Below are 17,532 nucleotides of genomic sequence, written 5' to 3' on the forward strand. Positions count from 1 at the left end.
ATCTAAAAAAAACTAGGAATCATCGGCGACACCTAGATCAGCATAAAAAACTTAGGAATCATCGGCGACACAGGATTCTGACTATAAATCCAAAAAGGATTTGGATTCTAAGACCACAAAATCAACACAAAAATAATTCAAAATCCTGCCTCTCGCGCGCAACCGATTCAAAATAGAACTACCTAGACGAAATCGCTCAAATAAAACGACCGGAGGATGAAACAAAAAACAAGCAACAACAAACGACACAAAACTAACCGATCAAATCTGGATCAGATGAGAGAAATTCGACGAGATTCCTCTCCCTATCGCGCGCAACCGGTTCAAAAACTGAATCAAAATCGAACTACCTAGACAAAATCGCTCAAAAAAACAACCGGAGGATGCAAAAAAACCAAGCAGCAACGAACGACACAAAACTAACCGATCAAATCTGGAGCAGATGAGAGAAATCCAATGAGATTCCTCTCCTTCTCGAGCGCGAGAGAGAAGAAAAAGCCTCTCGCCGGAGAGAAAGAGAAGAAAAAAGCAAAAAGAGAGGAGGAGAGAAGAAAGAAGAATGGAGAAGATACCGGAGAAAGTAGGAGAGATAAAGAGGAGCTACGGCTACAGACACGGCGCGGAAAACGAAATTTGACAGCGTTCAGACCGCGCATTGACTAATACCATAAATATCAGCACGAATCTTGAAGAGCAGATCGGACGGCGCAAAAAACGTCAGATATGGGGAAGAAAATTTGACATCAGATTTCTAGCAAAATCGTAAAGGATTCGTGTCGCTAGTGGGAACTCGAGAGGGGAAGGGCAGGGGTCATTCACCGGTTGGCCCAAGGTGGTTAATTTGGACTGGGCCCGCTGAGTAGGAAAGAAAACCCTCAAGAAGCTATCTGCTGCGTTGAACACATTGATCGAACGGATAAGAATAAAAAGTGACGTGGCTAACTGAGAGGACAGCAAAATAGTTAGTGGGGATCAACTGTATAAGTATACAGGATTCCACATTAAGTGAGTATTCGTGATTTCTTTTGGGTATTTAATTTTTTTAAGTAAGATATATTCTCACTATTATGGGTTCATCGTTTAATATTTATATTAAGTGCTCTAGTAAGACTCTAGATAAAGAAGAAACTTCTTGTGTGGGGGCTAGAGAAGTAATCGATAACGTAAGCGTGTGTCTAGGTTAAAAATTACCTTTGTTTATTGTGTGCTCCATGGGTTGTAGAGATACGCAACACGTGGTGATAGCTCCGTTCATACTTTGTAATGATTCACATTCAGGTACATCATAGAGCTATAGGCCTGATTCGTTTGGCAAACCATGGAAAAGCCAGTGCCCTAAGCAAGTGATAGAGTTTTACCTTAACTTAATTCAAGATTATTAACCCATCTGGATCCTCTCTATCCCCCTCCTACCATTAAATTGTTGTCCCTGGATGAACCTGTTTCCTTGATTTTACACACTTGTTCCCTGAGATTCGATATGGTTAAGTGCTACAGCAGTATCCGTGCGCTTGCGTATTTATCTGTGAGTAATAAATATCAATATAAGAATTTCTGGCGGTGTTACTATGGAACAGTTGTTATATTATCTTCAAACCTAGTTTGCCTTCTTATCTTATCTTTTTATATTTCTTTTCTTTTCTTTTCCATCATGGAGCAACTATCTATATGAAATGTTTCCGAAGGGCGAGTTTTGTGAGCCAGCAACTTCATCAAAACTTATTCTCACATCTGGATATGAACTCTGTCCTGGCTTTATAGCCATTCGAGAACAATCCTTCTCGGGGGTGCGATAGCTCAAAGCCCTACTGTCATCTACGAGAGTTTTAGCAATTGTGCTCGTGCCAGACAATCTCAGGCATGACACAAGAAACTCCAAAGTGGAAGTTGTTTCCCTTCTCTCTCATTGAGGAGGTAAAACAATGGTACGCTCTTTCCGTTAGGAAGACGAACAACGAATGGGGGAACTCAAAAGTAGGTTTTGTCTTGGTTTCTTCCCGCTATCCAGTATTGTCTCCCTACGGATGGAAATCCTTGGCTTTCAGCAGAGAAAGGAGGAATTTATTGGAGCAGCTTGGCTTAGGTTCTCATTGTTAACTCAATTTGGTTAGAGTTGTCTATTGTTGACGGTCGTTATCGATCAGTTTCGACCGTCAATTTTATCAAAACAGAGGAGAACTAGTGATGCTTGCAATGCATAAATATGTTAGAATAATAATATTCCACTAGTATTGGGTTTACTAACCTTTTGCAGAGAATGATCATAAAGTGGAGGAGAATCAACATCAACTCAAACGATAAATCAATCGGACGATGTCGAGAATCAGACTTGTGTATGAATGGGACAAGAACTTAGAATTGACACAACAAACCAGGCCAAAATTCACAAGTCTGTGTATGAGAGCAAAAGAGGAAGCTGCCTGCCGAAATTGGGCCAGGTCGGCCCAGCCCATGGTTCAGCCGAACCCCCTGCAGTGCCGTTTGATCCAGGGTTCTCCTGGACAGCTGAGATGGCTCCCCAATGACGGTTGGTGGGTATTACCGACCTTTCCAACCGTCACAACCGTCATTGGGAGGCTATAAAAGGAGCTCTCATCATCACTTCACTCACACACCTCAAGCAAGAGCTCTCTCATTTCTCTCAAGTTTAGTTTAGTAGTATCTAGCTAGTGGAAAAGGAATAGAGTAGAAATCAGGAGTCCGAAAGTCTTCGAAAGAGTTCGGGTATGGCTCTAATAGCTTTTCTCCTCTTTTGTAAGCCTTGTACTTTTATTAGAATACTCTTCTATCTACATTTATGGTATTGAAATACTTTCCGAGTATATGAATGCCTACTTTACATTATGTTCATGTTATACTGAATGTACGGCTAGCTTATCTGGCAGATGCTTTGGTGCGGGTATAATGTTTGCTTATGTAATTACTCTATGTCATGACGATGATATTAGAGTAGTATCTGGTAGTTTAGACGTGGTGTCTAGATTACGGGATATCATTATTTGGGGTTATATGCTACGGATGAGAGGTGGGCCGCTGTTGGTGACAGCTCAGTACAGGTATTCCTCCGCGCCTGTATATAATCCTAAGTTAATTCCCTGGGGAGGGTATTCCTCCGTATTTAGCCCCGGTTGTATGGTCATGACGGTCTGACGTAAGGAACTCGGCAGTCAGGGGTGGCTTCTCGAAGTACCAGGAGGGCATCGGATAGAGGGTATTAGCTAGTGTATCAGTTAACTAAGAATGTATGTATACTATGTACATTAGAAGTATAGGAATAGATTCTCTCTCTTTTCTTTCCACTTAGCTTAGATAATATATTATGAGAATGAGTAGCTGATGCTTGTGTGTCACTCTACCCTTAGATTATCTTAACCCCTGCTTAGAATATAATTATCACAAGTAATATATAAATTATTAGTCAAGTTCTCTCTACATGATCTTCCCACGGGATAAATTAAATACGATACCCTTGTAATACTCTCGGGTGAAATGCTGCAATGGTATATCCGTGCGCTTGCGGATAAACTCTCTAACCATAATATACCAGGAGTATTTCTGCGCCATTGCTGGGAATTATATTTCTAGTAATGTCGTTAAGAAATACCAACATCTATACCCGATCATGTCTTGTTATAACATTTTTGTTTGGGTCTAAACAAGGAATATGCTCCGTATCTTCACATTTACGCCAAAGGTACCTTTGCACATAAAACCACGATAGAAGGAAGGGAACTCTTGGATCGTATCCTAGAGAACACCTCCTTCATCAGCAGCGAAACCATCCAGGAAATCGAGCACACCCATGAGAAGCCCTCAACTGTTGAATTGGATCTTGTACCTTCCACATCACAAGATTCAACCTTTGAGCCCTCACCTTGACCAGATTGTATGATTTGTTTTCTTCTTTGATCCACCTTCTGATTTACAATATATGTGATATAAGTAATGCCTCATTTTTATTTCCCTACCTTGAGCTCCACATAGACCTTTGGAGGCAATTGTGTTCTTGCCCTTGCTTTCTAGTTCAATTGTGATTTTAGCCTGCTTTTTAGAGTTTGTGATTTTGCTCCTGCTTTTTTGAAATGAAGCAACCTACTACCCATACTCTGTGAACTCATGGTAACGGTGTTTAAATGTGTGGTGAATGGACAAATATAGCCCTACTATTGAGATCAATAACGTTGTCGCGAACACTGGACATGTTTCAAGTTGAATTTATGCGTATTTCATATGGGACCTAAGTGTTGACAAAATTTGTAAAATATAATGGAACACAATATTTTGGACAACTTTGACAGAATTTTAGCAATAATTTTAACACAATTTGTAAAAGATGACAGAACACAATATTTTGGACAAAATTTTGATAGAAATTCATCAATAATTTGAACACAATTTGTAAAAGATTACATAGCACAATATCATGGACAAAATTTCAGCAATATCGTTGCCACGATTTCAAGTGATATTTCCAACATATCACATATAACATGTGAAGCATCACAAAGTAGCACCATACTCAACAGCACACATCAATATCCAACAAAAGCAAGTTACTTCCTCCGTTTCACAATGTAAGTCCTTCTAGCATTTCCCACATTCATATTGATGTTAATGAATCTAGACATATATCTATCTAGATTCATTAACATCAATATGATTGCAAAGACTGATGATGTTCGTTTGGGAGATAATAATACAAAATATTATCATCTGATTGCAAATGGCAAACATCGGAAGAAACGTATTTTTAGTCTAAGATCAAGAGGAAGGTAAGATTGAGGGGAATGAAGCTATAAAGAATTATATCACTGAGTTTTATAAGAAACTCTTTGGACCACCAGATGCAAGTACTCTCTCTTTTGATGCAAATAGAATTGATGATATCCCCCAAGTTACAGAGGCTGAAAATGACCACCTCATTGCCCCTTTCTCCGATGGACGGTTCTTTCAAACAAAGAAAGGCCTTCGACAAGGTGACCCGCTATCTCCCATTTTATTCAATATTATAGCGGACATGCTAGCGGTTATGATCCAGAGAGCAAATAATGCAGGACAGCTTGTTGGAGTGGTGCCTCATCTCATTGATGGTGGATTGTCCATCCTCCAATATGCTGATGATACTGTACTCTTTATGGAACATGATCTAGAGAAAGCTTGTAATCTGAAAATGTTGTTGAATGTTTTCGAAGAATTATCTGGCTTAAAGATTAATTTCCATAAGAGCGAGCTTTACTGCTTTGGTGAAGCCCAAACAACTCAGGATCAATATTCTAACCTTTTTCAATGTGAGGTTGGTTCTTTTCCATTCCGTTACCTTGGCATTCCTATACATCATAGGAGACTTCGTAATTCGGAGTGGAAGGAAGTGATTGAACGGCTTGAAAAACGGTTGGCAAGTTGGAAAGGCAAACTTTTATCACTTGGAGGACGACTAACACTAATCAATTCAGTGCTTACCAGCCTACCAATGTATATGATGTCCTTTTTGGAAATACCTAAAGGAGTGATCAAGAAGATTGATTATTTCCGATCAAGGTTCTTTTGGCAAGGGGATGGACACAAAAGGAAATATAGACTAGCAAGGTGGGACATCATATGTCGTCCTAAAGACCAAGGGGGGTTGGGAATTCAAGATCTTGAAATTAAGAACAAGGCTCTCCTTAGCAAGTGGTTGCATAAACTACTCACTACAGATGGTGTATGGCAACAAATGCTAAGGAACAAATATTTGGGGTCACAGCCTTTGTCTCAAGCTCAGTGGAAAGCAGGAGACTCACACTTTTGGGCTAGTCTAATGAAGGCCAAGCCTGATTTTCTCAGGTTTGGCTCCTTCAACATCAAAGATAGCTCTCAAGTACGGTTTTGGGAAGATAAATGGTTGGGAATGCCTGTTTAAGACAACAATATCCTTGTCTCTATAACGTTGTTAGGCATAAACATGCAACTATTTCAGAAATTTTCCAAACCAGTCCTCTAAGCTTTTCTTGGCGCAGGGACCTTACTCGCTCTAAGTTAGTGGCGTGGAATCACCTTCTCTCACGCATCGCTAATATTATATTATCTTATGACCAAAATGAGTTTAAATGGAATCTAACCACTGATGGCAGATTCTCGGTTAAATCTCCTTATCTTGCGTTGGTGCAGACCGATGTTCCCAATATTAACAAAAGAATCTGGAAGATCAATGCCCCCCTAAAGATTAAGATCTTCTTATGGTACTTACGTCGTGGAGTAGTCTTAACAAAAGATAATCTTATTAAAAGGAATTGGAGGGGAAACAAGTCTTGTTCTTTCTGCCACAAAGATGAAACTATTAATCATTTGTTCTTTGATTGTTGTTTTGCCCACGTAGTTTGGTCTTTAATCCAGTTTGCTTCGAATATTAGTTTACCTAATAGTACAACTCATATGTTTGGGCATTGGATAAGAAGACAACCACGCAATTTGAGATCTTTGGTCTTATTATGGGCAACTACCACTATTTGGTCTATTTGGCTTTGTAGAAATGATGTGGTTTTTGAAAGAAAAAACATATCTGCTCCTTTGCAGGTTATCTTTTTGATTACACATTGGCTCCGCTCATGGGCTATCCTTCAGAAGGTCAATTTGCGGGGTACTATCATTGCGGCTTGTCAACAATTGGAGCTAGTGGCCATGGAGTTTTCTACTCCGGCGCATGGGTGGCGTTCTAGGCTACGGTTAGAGGGCTCCTGAAGTTCTTTTTGTCCATGCTATTTGGATGATGAGTTTATCTTCTGTTTCTTTCTTGTTGGCTGTGTGCACTCTTTGGGTGCAGAAGCTGGAGGTGCTCTCAGAATAATTGTATCACTTGATAGAGTTTTACTGAGATTAATAAAGCTTTCATTATCTAAAAAATTAACATCAATATAAATGTGGGAAATGCTAGAATGACTTACATTGTGAAACGGAGGGAGTAGAAGGGAGCTTTGACAGTATGACATAGTCAACATAACACCACAAATTACATGTCTAGATTATATGGCCATTAACTGTCGAAACAAGATTTTGGCAATAATGAAAGGGGGTGGCTATCAAGCTAGGAAAGCGGATGGGTTTGGAGACAAGGAATTTTATACAAGTTCAGGCCTTCTTATTCAAGAAGTAATACCCTACTCCTGTCCGGGGATGATTCCGCCGCGTGTATTATTGATTGTATAAACCGGAAAAAAGATCACGCCCCGAGAGGCACACGGACCCCTCCTTATATAGGGGAAGAAGTCCGCTTTACAAAATACAGTCCATATCCTAACGGAATATGGGATTATAGATAAAATACAATCGTAACCGACTAGGATCCCGGGTATTTCCTTGACGTACAAGTTTAGAATCTAACCCGAGTCCTCATGAAGATATTCTATCTATATTTGGTACCGTATATCTGACTAAATTATAACTGTCATGTAGATATGGGGTATCCATAATCTCCACAGTAGCCCCCGAGACCTTCGCAGTTGACAAAATAGCCTTCTCGAAACAAAAAACAGTAATCCGAGCGCTTCAATTCAACTTGCTCTAGCTTACCGAGTGCTAAAATCAAAGACTGTGAAGGGCGAAAATAAAACTTGGTGCATCGAGTAGATGCACCTAATTAGGTGTAGCCCCCGACTATGTGATTAGTTGAAAAACTAAACATGTAGTCAAGAACCGAGTGGTTTTATAGCGAAGCATGCATGGTACTCAGTAAAACACTCAGCCAACTGCTTCTCAACTTGAACATATCAAGGATAAAAAATACGAAAAGGGCCGAGTGATAAACACTCAAAAGGTCCAAAAACAGACATATTTGATAGGAATCCGAGTAAGAAACTCTTAAAATGATCCACCAAACATGATAAAAATCATGGTAATCAACGAGTCTAATAGCCTAAGCTATGACTCTCACCATAACCAAATTAAGCATATAACATGCTAAGAGAATGACTCTTAATAAATTAGTCATCTCAAATCAACCCAAACAGCTTTTGCAGCCTAATAAGGCTTACAAAAATAGTATAACACCTTCCTGTCGGGCACCTTTTGTTTGCATCGTGTTAATTCCAAAGAATTATCAAACCGCATTAAAAAGGATTTTAACAACATTGGGCCACATCATTGTGAGCACAAATTGCCAAAGCAAAAAGCGCCTAAGTCCCTAGGGATCACAACGGGCCACGCTGATTATAATACTGGGCTGAAGTACTGTACAGGCCTAGGCCCATTAGTACTCCCGATACCCTAAAAACACCGAAGACCAAGCGTCACTTCGTCTTCCCCGCCGAGACTTTCGCCATTTCCCCACTCCCTGCTACAGTACAGAACCGCGCCGACGAAGCTAGGGTTCATCAATCCGCTCCAATCCATCCTCAAAAACTTTACGAAATTTCTCCCCGCGTCCACCGCTTCGATTCCCCATCCCCTTCCAGCCGTATCTAGGACCAAATTAAACTATCCAGTTCACATTCATGGCGGAAGAAAGAGAAAGCTTCGAGAGTCAGTGGGCGCCCTCCGATGTGACGGAAGATAATCTGAAGGAGATGGTGGCGCACGGCGTTCTTCCGGCGAAGGAGATCATCGGGTGGCGACCGGCATTCGGCGAAGCATTCCCGACCCCCGATACGCATGAAATCGTGGTATTTGCTCATTTCTTCTATGGCGGTTTCTCCCTTCCAACCTCATGATTTTTTCGGGGAATTCTGAATTTCTATGGAATCAGCCTGCATCATCTGAACCCAAACTCCATAGTTCACATCGCCAATTTCATTCATGCCTGCGAAGCCTTTTTAGGTATTAGGCCGTATTTCGCCTTGTTCCGCCGCATCTTCTTCCTCAAACCTCAGCCAAACAAGAGCAAACCATGTGTTGTTGGGGGGGCTGGCTTCCAACTCAGGGGAACCTTAAGCCAAAAATACTTCTCTATGCCCTTCAAAACCTCAAACAAAGGCTGGCATGCAAATTGGTTTTATGTTCAAAACCCTGAGCCTGCTCTCCCCGAGTACTCCTGTCTTCCTCCAGTTTATCGGGATACTTGGAACTCACTGCCAATGGGAAATGAAGCTGCGGAAGCAGTGGAACTGATGGAGAGGATGATAAAGCTAAAAGAACAAGGCCTTCAAGGAGAACAGATCACCCGGCACTTTATCAAGTGTCGGTTAGCTCCAATCAAAGAGAGATCTCGCACAGCCTTCGAATTTGACGGCAAGCACGACCCAAACTGTGAAGATCCAGATTCTCTTGACTTCAAGGTCATGAAGGAAAGGATGTATAAGATCTTCTCAAATGCTATCGTTGTCAACTATTCACACTTGCTGCCAGTCGTACCGTTCAATGCATTCAATCCTCCTCCACCGGTATGTATTCAAACGTTCCAACCTTCCTTAAAAACATGATTTCGTCTCTTGTTAAGTTGCTTGACATTTATGCTTAGGAATTCGCATTGATGAAGTCAGATCCTCCAATCGCCCAGCACCAATCACCTCGCTGCCAAACTGGTCAGGGAAGCGGAGGACCAAGAATTCGGTCTAAAACCCAACCAAGTGCTTCTGATCTAGTCGGCCAGTCAGATTCTCGCAAGAGGAAGCTGGTTCTAAGTGACGACGAAGGCGATGTTACCGGAAAGCTCAGAGATAAAGGAGCGACCGGAAGACCTCCGAAGCCAACTAATCCGAAGAAGAAAACCTCCAGTCGTCCTGTACCAAAAATCAGAAGGTCTTCCACGTACAAATCATATAGCAACCTTCCTTGTATTATTATTCTCCCATCATGAAAATAACACTGATGGTAAAACTTGTAGGAAACCATCTGACATAGATCCTTCTGAGAAAGACTCTGACCCGACTAACATGGAAGCGGATTCCTCAAAAGAAACCGGGCCGACTGCAAAAGATCACCCGAGTGATAATCCGCAGGCCAGCGACAATGTAGAACCCAGCGACGAACCCACGACCGCAAGCCAGTCGGCCGAAGCTGGAGTCGGAGTTAACCAGGAGCCCCCGACTGGAAACCAGTCGGATACAGGGCCAAGCCAAAAGATTCCCGAGGTTGAAGCTCAAACAAACAGTCCTCCCGGAAAGGATGCTGGCAATGACTCAGAAACCAGATCTCCTGTGAAGACACAAGAGTCCACTCGTCCCCGACCGGGAATCATCACAGGTAAACACGCTATCTGAAATCATTTCGATCCAACAGACTTTATTTGATTGCTTCATCTTTATTCATGGATACACTAGGGCCAATGATTGGTGATGAAGAAGAGATCCTCCAGATACGAGCAGCTAAGGATTCACGCCCTCCCATTCTGGTCAAGTGGTGGGATGACAACATGCAGCCTCAAGGAATCGTAATAAATAAGCAAAAAGAAGACGAAGAGTTATGTCTACTGAAAAAGGCGCTTGGTCAGGCAACCCGCATTGTAAATGTAAGCTTTTTGGCGCCTGATCTCAACCATCTCGTTTGCCATTTAGTTCAAGCGCTGATTAAACTGTCTTGCAGAGGATTCATCTTAGGAACGAAGCTAAATAGTGACCTTAGAAAGGTTAGTCCCTCATCTCGGAACCCTCGAAGCCACCAGGAATCAACTGCATGAGACAAAAGAACTTGCTAGGAAGAATAAACATGATCTGAGGGATCGGATTGCTGAGCTCCAGGAATCCAATTTTGAACTGAGTGGCTCATCAAAAGGTACGCACAAACTCTGCCCAACTAACTCATGCTATTATGTTTGTAATCTTGATTAACCAGAGTCAATGTAGTGCAAGCTGCCAAGATATCTCAACTGGAGAAGCAGATTCAAGCTCTGGAAAATGACAAGGCAGAACTGGCAAGACAGAGGGACTCGGCTTTAAAGGAGGTTGAAGGTACCAATAATCAATACCTCAAAAGCCATTATCTTCTATATGCTGATTCATTAATGTGAATCTGTTGATGCAGACCGCAAGATCAAGTCCCAGGCACAGTTTGATGTCTTAGTTGAAAAGGTCAACAGGCTTGAAGGGGCCAGGGATAAAGTCGCTAATGCCGCTACCCCACTCATCCAAGCCATGTTCTTCAATAACACCGGTCCGAGTACACTTGACGCTTCCGAGATCTTCGACAAGCTAAGAGTCGCTCCGGATACTTACTTCAAGAATATCAGGGAAGCTGGGAGTATGGGAGCAAGCATGGCATTAGCTATGACCAAATCTTTATACTCCAAAATCGATGTCGATGCCATTGATGGGTTTGCAGACGGGACGAGTGAAGAAGCAGCCCTCGACCTCATCAATGATGCGCAAAAAGCCGCTGACAAGATTGCTGCTGACGTGGTTGAGAGATTCCAAGATGTCGACCTTCGGCCGACTGGGTCTGATAATTCCGATGATGAAAAAACTGATACTGATTGATATAACAATGATTTTGATGATTAATGAAGATGGAGCCATAATTTGTACAATACTGATGAATTTATGCTATGCTTGGTGTTCCATACTTAGCTTCTGATTTCTTAAAAGCCTTTGTCAAGCCATATTGAGCCTAAAACCCGCAAAAGCTGTTAAAAACCTTCAGTCCTCATTGACTAAGTCGAAAGACCAAGCAGGGCAATGATAAATCAAGTAAGCAAATTGAATTGATAAAAATCACACTCCATTATTATCATAATAGCCCCCCGACTGGAAACTTCAAGGAAAAGCTTGAAGTTAGCAGTCAAAGAGGAAAGATACAAACGAAATGCCTAAGCATAAAATCGACGAAGGTGTTCAATATTCCAAGAATTGCTGACAAGAGTACCATCTTCGCGTTTGAGTCGATAAGAACCTGGCCGAGTGACTTCAGCGATTATGAACGGTCCTTCCCACAAGGGCGATAACTTATGCCGATCCTGTGTAGTTTGAATTCTCCTCAGAACCAGGTCGCCGACTAAAAAGGCTCGCGATCGAACATTCCGATTATGATAACGGCGCAACCCTTGTAAGTATCGAGCTAACTGGATTAGGGCTACTTCACGGGCTTCTTCCAGTCGGTTGATATCATCCACTCGATCTTCCTCATAGCGCTCCTCCCGGAAGTTGCGAAATCGAAGGGATTCAAATTCTACCTCACTTGGCAACATTGCTTCTGCGCCATAGACCAAGAAGAACGGCGACTGGCCGGTAGCCCGACTGGGAGTAGTGCGTAAAGACCAAAGTATGGACGGCAGCTGATCTACCCACTTGCTAGCATAGGGACGCAGTCGGTCGAAAACTCGTGCTTTGATCCCTTGAAGTACCATGCCATTGGCACGCTCGACTTGTCCGTTACTCATGGGGTGTGCCACGGAGGCGTAACAGATTTTAATGCCAAAGTCTTCACAAAAGTCTTTAAATACTCCGCCGGTAAATTGAGTGCCGTTATCAGTAATGATACGATTCGGTACCCCAAACCGATGTACAATGTTGATGAAGAAATCTCTAGCTTTGTCTGCAGTGATTGTAACGACCGGTTTGGCTTCAATCCAATTGGAAAACTTATCCACAGCTACAAAGAGATGAGTATAACCGCCGAGTGCCTTTTTGAATGGACCGACCATATCAAGCCCCCAAACCGCGAACGGCCACGACAACGGGATGGTTTGCAACTCCTGAGCTAGTAGGTGAGTTTGTCGGGCAAAGAGTTGACAACCCTCGCATGTTCGCACAATTTTGTCGGCGTCGGAAACAGCTGTGGGCCAGAAGAAACCTTGCCGATAAGTCTTGCCAACAATAGTTCGTGCAGCCGCGTGATTACCACAGATGCCTGAATGAATATCTTTTAGCAACTGTCTTCCCTCTTCCAAAGATACGCAGCGTTGTAGGATTCTTGATGGACTTTTCTTGTACAACTCGGTCTCGTGAATGACATAGAGTCTGCTGCGCCTGGAAATCTGCTCGGCTTCATTTTTGTCTTGAGGGAGTTCTTGTTTGGTCAAAAATCTTATGAGAGGTTCTCTCCAGTCGGCTTCAATCATGTTTACACCTTGAGTATCCATGGCTTCAATTGTTTCTTTTCTAGGCACGGTTGGTTCATAAAGATGCTCAACGAACACATCAGAAGGGGCTGCTTCCCGTTTTGAACCAAAATTAGCCAATCTGTCTGCTGCCTCATTATTGTGTCGAAGGACATGGGTAAGCTCGAGTCCATCGAATTTATCTTCCAACTTGCGTACCTCTTGTCGATAAGCAGTCATATTATCATCTAGACAAGACCACTCTTTCATGACTTGATTAACAACCAACTGAGAGTCTCCACGGACGATTAGTCGGCGAATGCCTAGAGAGATTGCAATCCTTAATCCATGGAGCAGCGCCTCGTATTCCGCCACGTTATGGGACGCAGAAAAATGTATCCACAATACGTAGCTCAATCTTTCTCCGGTCGGGGAAATTAAAACAACCCTAGCTCCAGTGCCTGTAAGCCTCTTCGACCCATCAAAATGCATAGTCCAATATTCCATCTTTTCCTCTGGCATGTCTTCTTGGCACTCAGTCCACTCGGCGAGGAAATTAGCTAAAGCTTGTGACTTGATCGAAGTTCGTGGCTTGAAAGATATTGTCCAAAGACATCAATTCTAAGGCCCACTTCGCAATCCATCCGTTTGCTTCATGGTTATGAAGTATATCCCCAAGTGGAAACGATGTGACCACCGTGACCGAGTGACTTTGAAAGTAGTGAGATAATTTCCTGACGGTAATTAAGACACCATATAATAACTTTTGAACCTAAGGATATCTTGTCTTAGAGTCGGCCAAAACCTCGCTAACGAAATAAACTGGTCGTTGGACTTTTTGAATATGGCCTTCCTCTTCACGCTCGACAACCAGGACCGTGCTCACAACCTGGGAGGTCGCCGACACATATAACAGTAGCGGCTCTTGTGGATGTGGCGAGGCCAAAACTGGTGGAGTAGTGAGAAGTTTCTTGAAGTCTTCAAAGGCTTTTTGTGCTTCGAGTCCCCACTGGAAATTGTCAGTCTTCTTCAGCAGCTTGAAAAAGGGCATCCCCCGCTCGCCGAGTCGTGAGACGAACCGGCTGAGCGCCGCCATGCAACCAGTCAGCTTCTGGACGTCTTTTTGGGAGCTTGGCGGTTTCATGTTGAGGATGGCGTTGATTTTCTCCGGGTTGGCCTGTATGCCTCTTTGAGATACCATAAATCCGAGCAACTTCCCTGACGGTACTCCGAAGATGCACTTTTCAGGGTTTAGTTTCATCCTGAAAGCACGAATGCTTGCAAAAGCTTCTTCTAAGTCCGTGATCAGGTCATCCTTCTGCTTGATCTTGACGACTACATCATCAACATAAGCTTCAACATTGCGGCCGATCTGAGCTGAGAAACATCTTTGAATCATGCGTTGATAGGTTGCTCCTGCGTTCTTCAATCCAAAGGGCATGGTTATGTAGCAGTAGGCCCCAAAGGGCGTGATAAACGAGGTCTTCAAGCAGTCGGATTCTTTTAGTCGGATCTGATAATATCCTAAGTAGCAATCCAAAAAACTGAGTAGCTCGCAGCCGGCCGTTGAGTCAACTACCTGGTCAATGCGAGGTAACCCAAAAGGATCTTTGGGACAAGACTTGTTGAGGTCGGTATAATCGACACACATGCGCCATTGCCCCGTCTTTTTCCGAACCAGGACTGGGTTAGCCAGCCAGTCGGGATGAAGGACTTCTTTAATGAAGCCCTCTGCTAACAGCTTGGTTAATTCCTCCTTGATCGCATCCTTCCTGTCCTGTGCAAAACGGCGGAGTCATTGCTTGATGGGTTTGGCGTCTTCCTTAACATGTAAAGAGTGCTCAATCACCTCTCTAGGAATACCAGGCATATCGGATGGTTTCCATGCAAAGATATCTTTATTATTTTGAAGAAAGGTGATGAGCGCGCTTTCCTATTTACAATCTAACTCAGCGCCTATTACAGAAGTCTTATTAGGATCAGAGGGATCTAAAGGAATCTTTTTGGTCTTGGCATCGCTTTCTCCGCTTTTGGGCATCTTGGTTGCAGGCACTTCTCCTTCGCTTGCCATGGTCGCAGCCAGTCGGATCTCTTCTCGGGCGAGTGTAATCTCGCGGGTTTGGGCCATCTCGCAACTTTCTTTATCACATGTGACGGCTTGCTTGATGTCGCTCTGTAATGATATGACTCCTCGAGGACCAGGCATCTTCATCATCATGTAAGTGTAGTATGGAACGGCCATGAATTTGGCTAGAGCCGGTCGTCCGAGTATAGCATGGTATGCTGTCTCTAAATCAGCAACTTCGAAACAAACGTTTTCTGTGCGAAAATTCTCCCGAGTGCCAAAAGTAACCGGAAGAGTGATCTGGCCGAGTGGTGTAGCGGATAATCCTGGGATGACACCGTGGAAGGGTGCATTACTCGGCTTTAATTCCGTTCGAGGAATCTGCATATCGTCCAGGGTCTTAGAGAAAAGGATGTCGAGTGCACTGCCACCATCGATGAGAGTTCTTCGGAGCTTAACATTGCGAACCACTGGGTCTAGTACCAGGGGGTACTGCCCCGGGTGGACCACTCGGTCGGGATGATCCGAGCGGTCGAACTTGATTGCTATCTCTGACCACTGAAGGTATTGGGGCGTGTTAGGTTGAACCACATTGATCTCCCGTTCTGTTAACTTCTGCTTTCTCTTAGATTCATAAGCCAGGGGTCCGCCGAAGATGTGATTGAGTTCTTTGCGATGATCTTGAAAACCAGTCGGGGCATCGTCTTCATCATCTTTCTTCTTTGATGTGCCTTGATCTTCGTCTGAGGGCTTACGTGCGTTCTTGACGTATTGCTCCGCAAACTGTTTGTAGACGAAGCAATCTTTGGCCGTGTGGTTAGAGTTGGGATGATGCGGACATTGAGAGTTCATTATCTTGTCGAAGGTGTTGACGCGAGAACGTTGTCGGGAAGATGGAGAGGTTGTTGCCACAAGTTCTTCGGGCTTACGCTTGCGATCCTTGTGGTTGTTACTTCCACTCCCTCCTGCGGTCGGCGTGTCTTTCCTTAGCTTCCAAGTGGTGCCCGACTGTTTGGACGCAGTAATAGCATCTTCGGCTTTGGCGTACTCATTGGCTTTTTCAAACATCTGCTTAACCGTCTTGGGAGGTTTGCGTCCGAACTTGCCGACTAGGTCCTCGTGGCGAATGCCTTTAGTAAAGGTGGCGATGATGACGTCGTCGGTGATGTCGGAGATCTTGTTGCGTTGCTTGGAGAAGTGTCGGATGTAATCTTGAAGGGATTCTCCAGACTTCTGAACGATGTTATAGAGATCAAAGTGTGTGCTAGGGCGTTCAAAAGTGCTTGGAAGTTGGCGATGAAGTGGTCGCGTAGTTCTGCCCATCATCCGATTGTGCCGCGGGGTAACCCGTGAAGCCAGGACCGGGCAGAATCCGCCAAGGCCACGGGCAGATAGTTCGCCATGGCTTTGCTGTCTCCTCCTGCTGCGTGGATTGCAAGACCGTAGACGGTGAGACAGGATTCCGGGTTGGTGGTGCCGTCATACTTCTCGATTCCAGTCGGCTTAAAGCCGGCTGGCCAATTCACTCAACGCAGATCATTTGTGAAGGCAGCAACTCCGTCCATATCGTCGTCGTAGCGATCTGGTGAATGATAGCCTCTTGCCGCGCGGCGCTGGTTGATGGTGTCGCGAAGATCGATGGGGCGCCTTCGATGTGGGGAGTGTGGTCGTTCAACTCGGCGCTCCCTATGTCGTTCAGGAGGCGAACGAACAGATCGTTCATCATGTCCCCTGCTCCTGCGACTAGATCCGGCGCCGGCAATGCTGAGGCTTGGCTGGTGATAGTCTTGAGATCGAAGATGAGGGACTCGGCTACCAGTCGGGGTGCGGGCACTTGCGGAGTTGGCTGGAACCGAGGCAGCGATCATGGTCTTCGTCTGGTTCAAGATGTTGACAACATGATCAGCTTGATTGAGTGCGTCTTCTTTGAGGAGGGTGTCGAGGAGAGTGATTGCTGCAACCGCGTTCTGCTGGGGGGTGCGAAAAACCGCTGTTCCATCGATGTCTTGTTGCCCGATGAGATCCCTCGCTCGTCGCCCGGATTCCAAGGCGCGCTGCCGTCGATCTTCAGCCTCCTTTGCAACTCGCTCGCGATCTTGTTGCTCACGCTGTAGTCGTTCTCGCTCTTGTCGTTGTCGTTCTTCCTCCAGTCGGCGACGTTCGGTGTCTTGTCGCGTGCGCTCTTCCTCCGCTTCTCGGGCTCGGCACTGTTCCTCCGTTTCGTTGTCAGCCATGAATACGCCGAAAAAGAGAGGCGTGTTGTTATCCTCATAGCTGTCGTCGAAGTCGCCGTAGTCGTAGTGGTAGCCGAAGTCGTCGCAGTCGAGGATCTCGGTTGGTCGGGAACTGACGCCAGGGGAGCTAAGGTAGCCGTCCAACTCTTCCGTCGAGACTGTCCCAAGAGGTTGGAGTATAACGCCAACCTCTCTGGATCTAGATTGGATCGGGGCCGAAGATGTCTTGGCTGTGAAGACAGCGGCCAAATCATCGGGTAGTCTCATCAGGATTGAGGGATAGGACCCGTCGT

At 44.3% G+C, this 17,532-nt stretch overlaps 1 pseudogene; it reads right to left on the reverse strand.

Moving 5' to 3' along the window:
* Nucleotides 1-17,277, reverse strand: part of LOC136356611 (uncharacterized) — a 29,501-nt pseudogene extending 12,224 nt beyond the window's left edge.
* Between the last annotated feature and the right edge of the window lie 255 nt (nt 17,278-17,532).

Source organism: Oryza sativa, chromosome 5, assembly GCF_034140825.1.
Source record: "Oryza sativa Japonica Group chromosome 5, ASM3414082v1".
In the NCBI taxonomy this organism is placed as follows: Eukaryota; Viridiplantae; Streptophyta; class Magnoliopsida; order Poales; family Poaceae; genus Oryza; species Oryza sativa.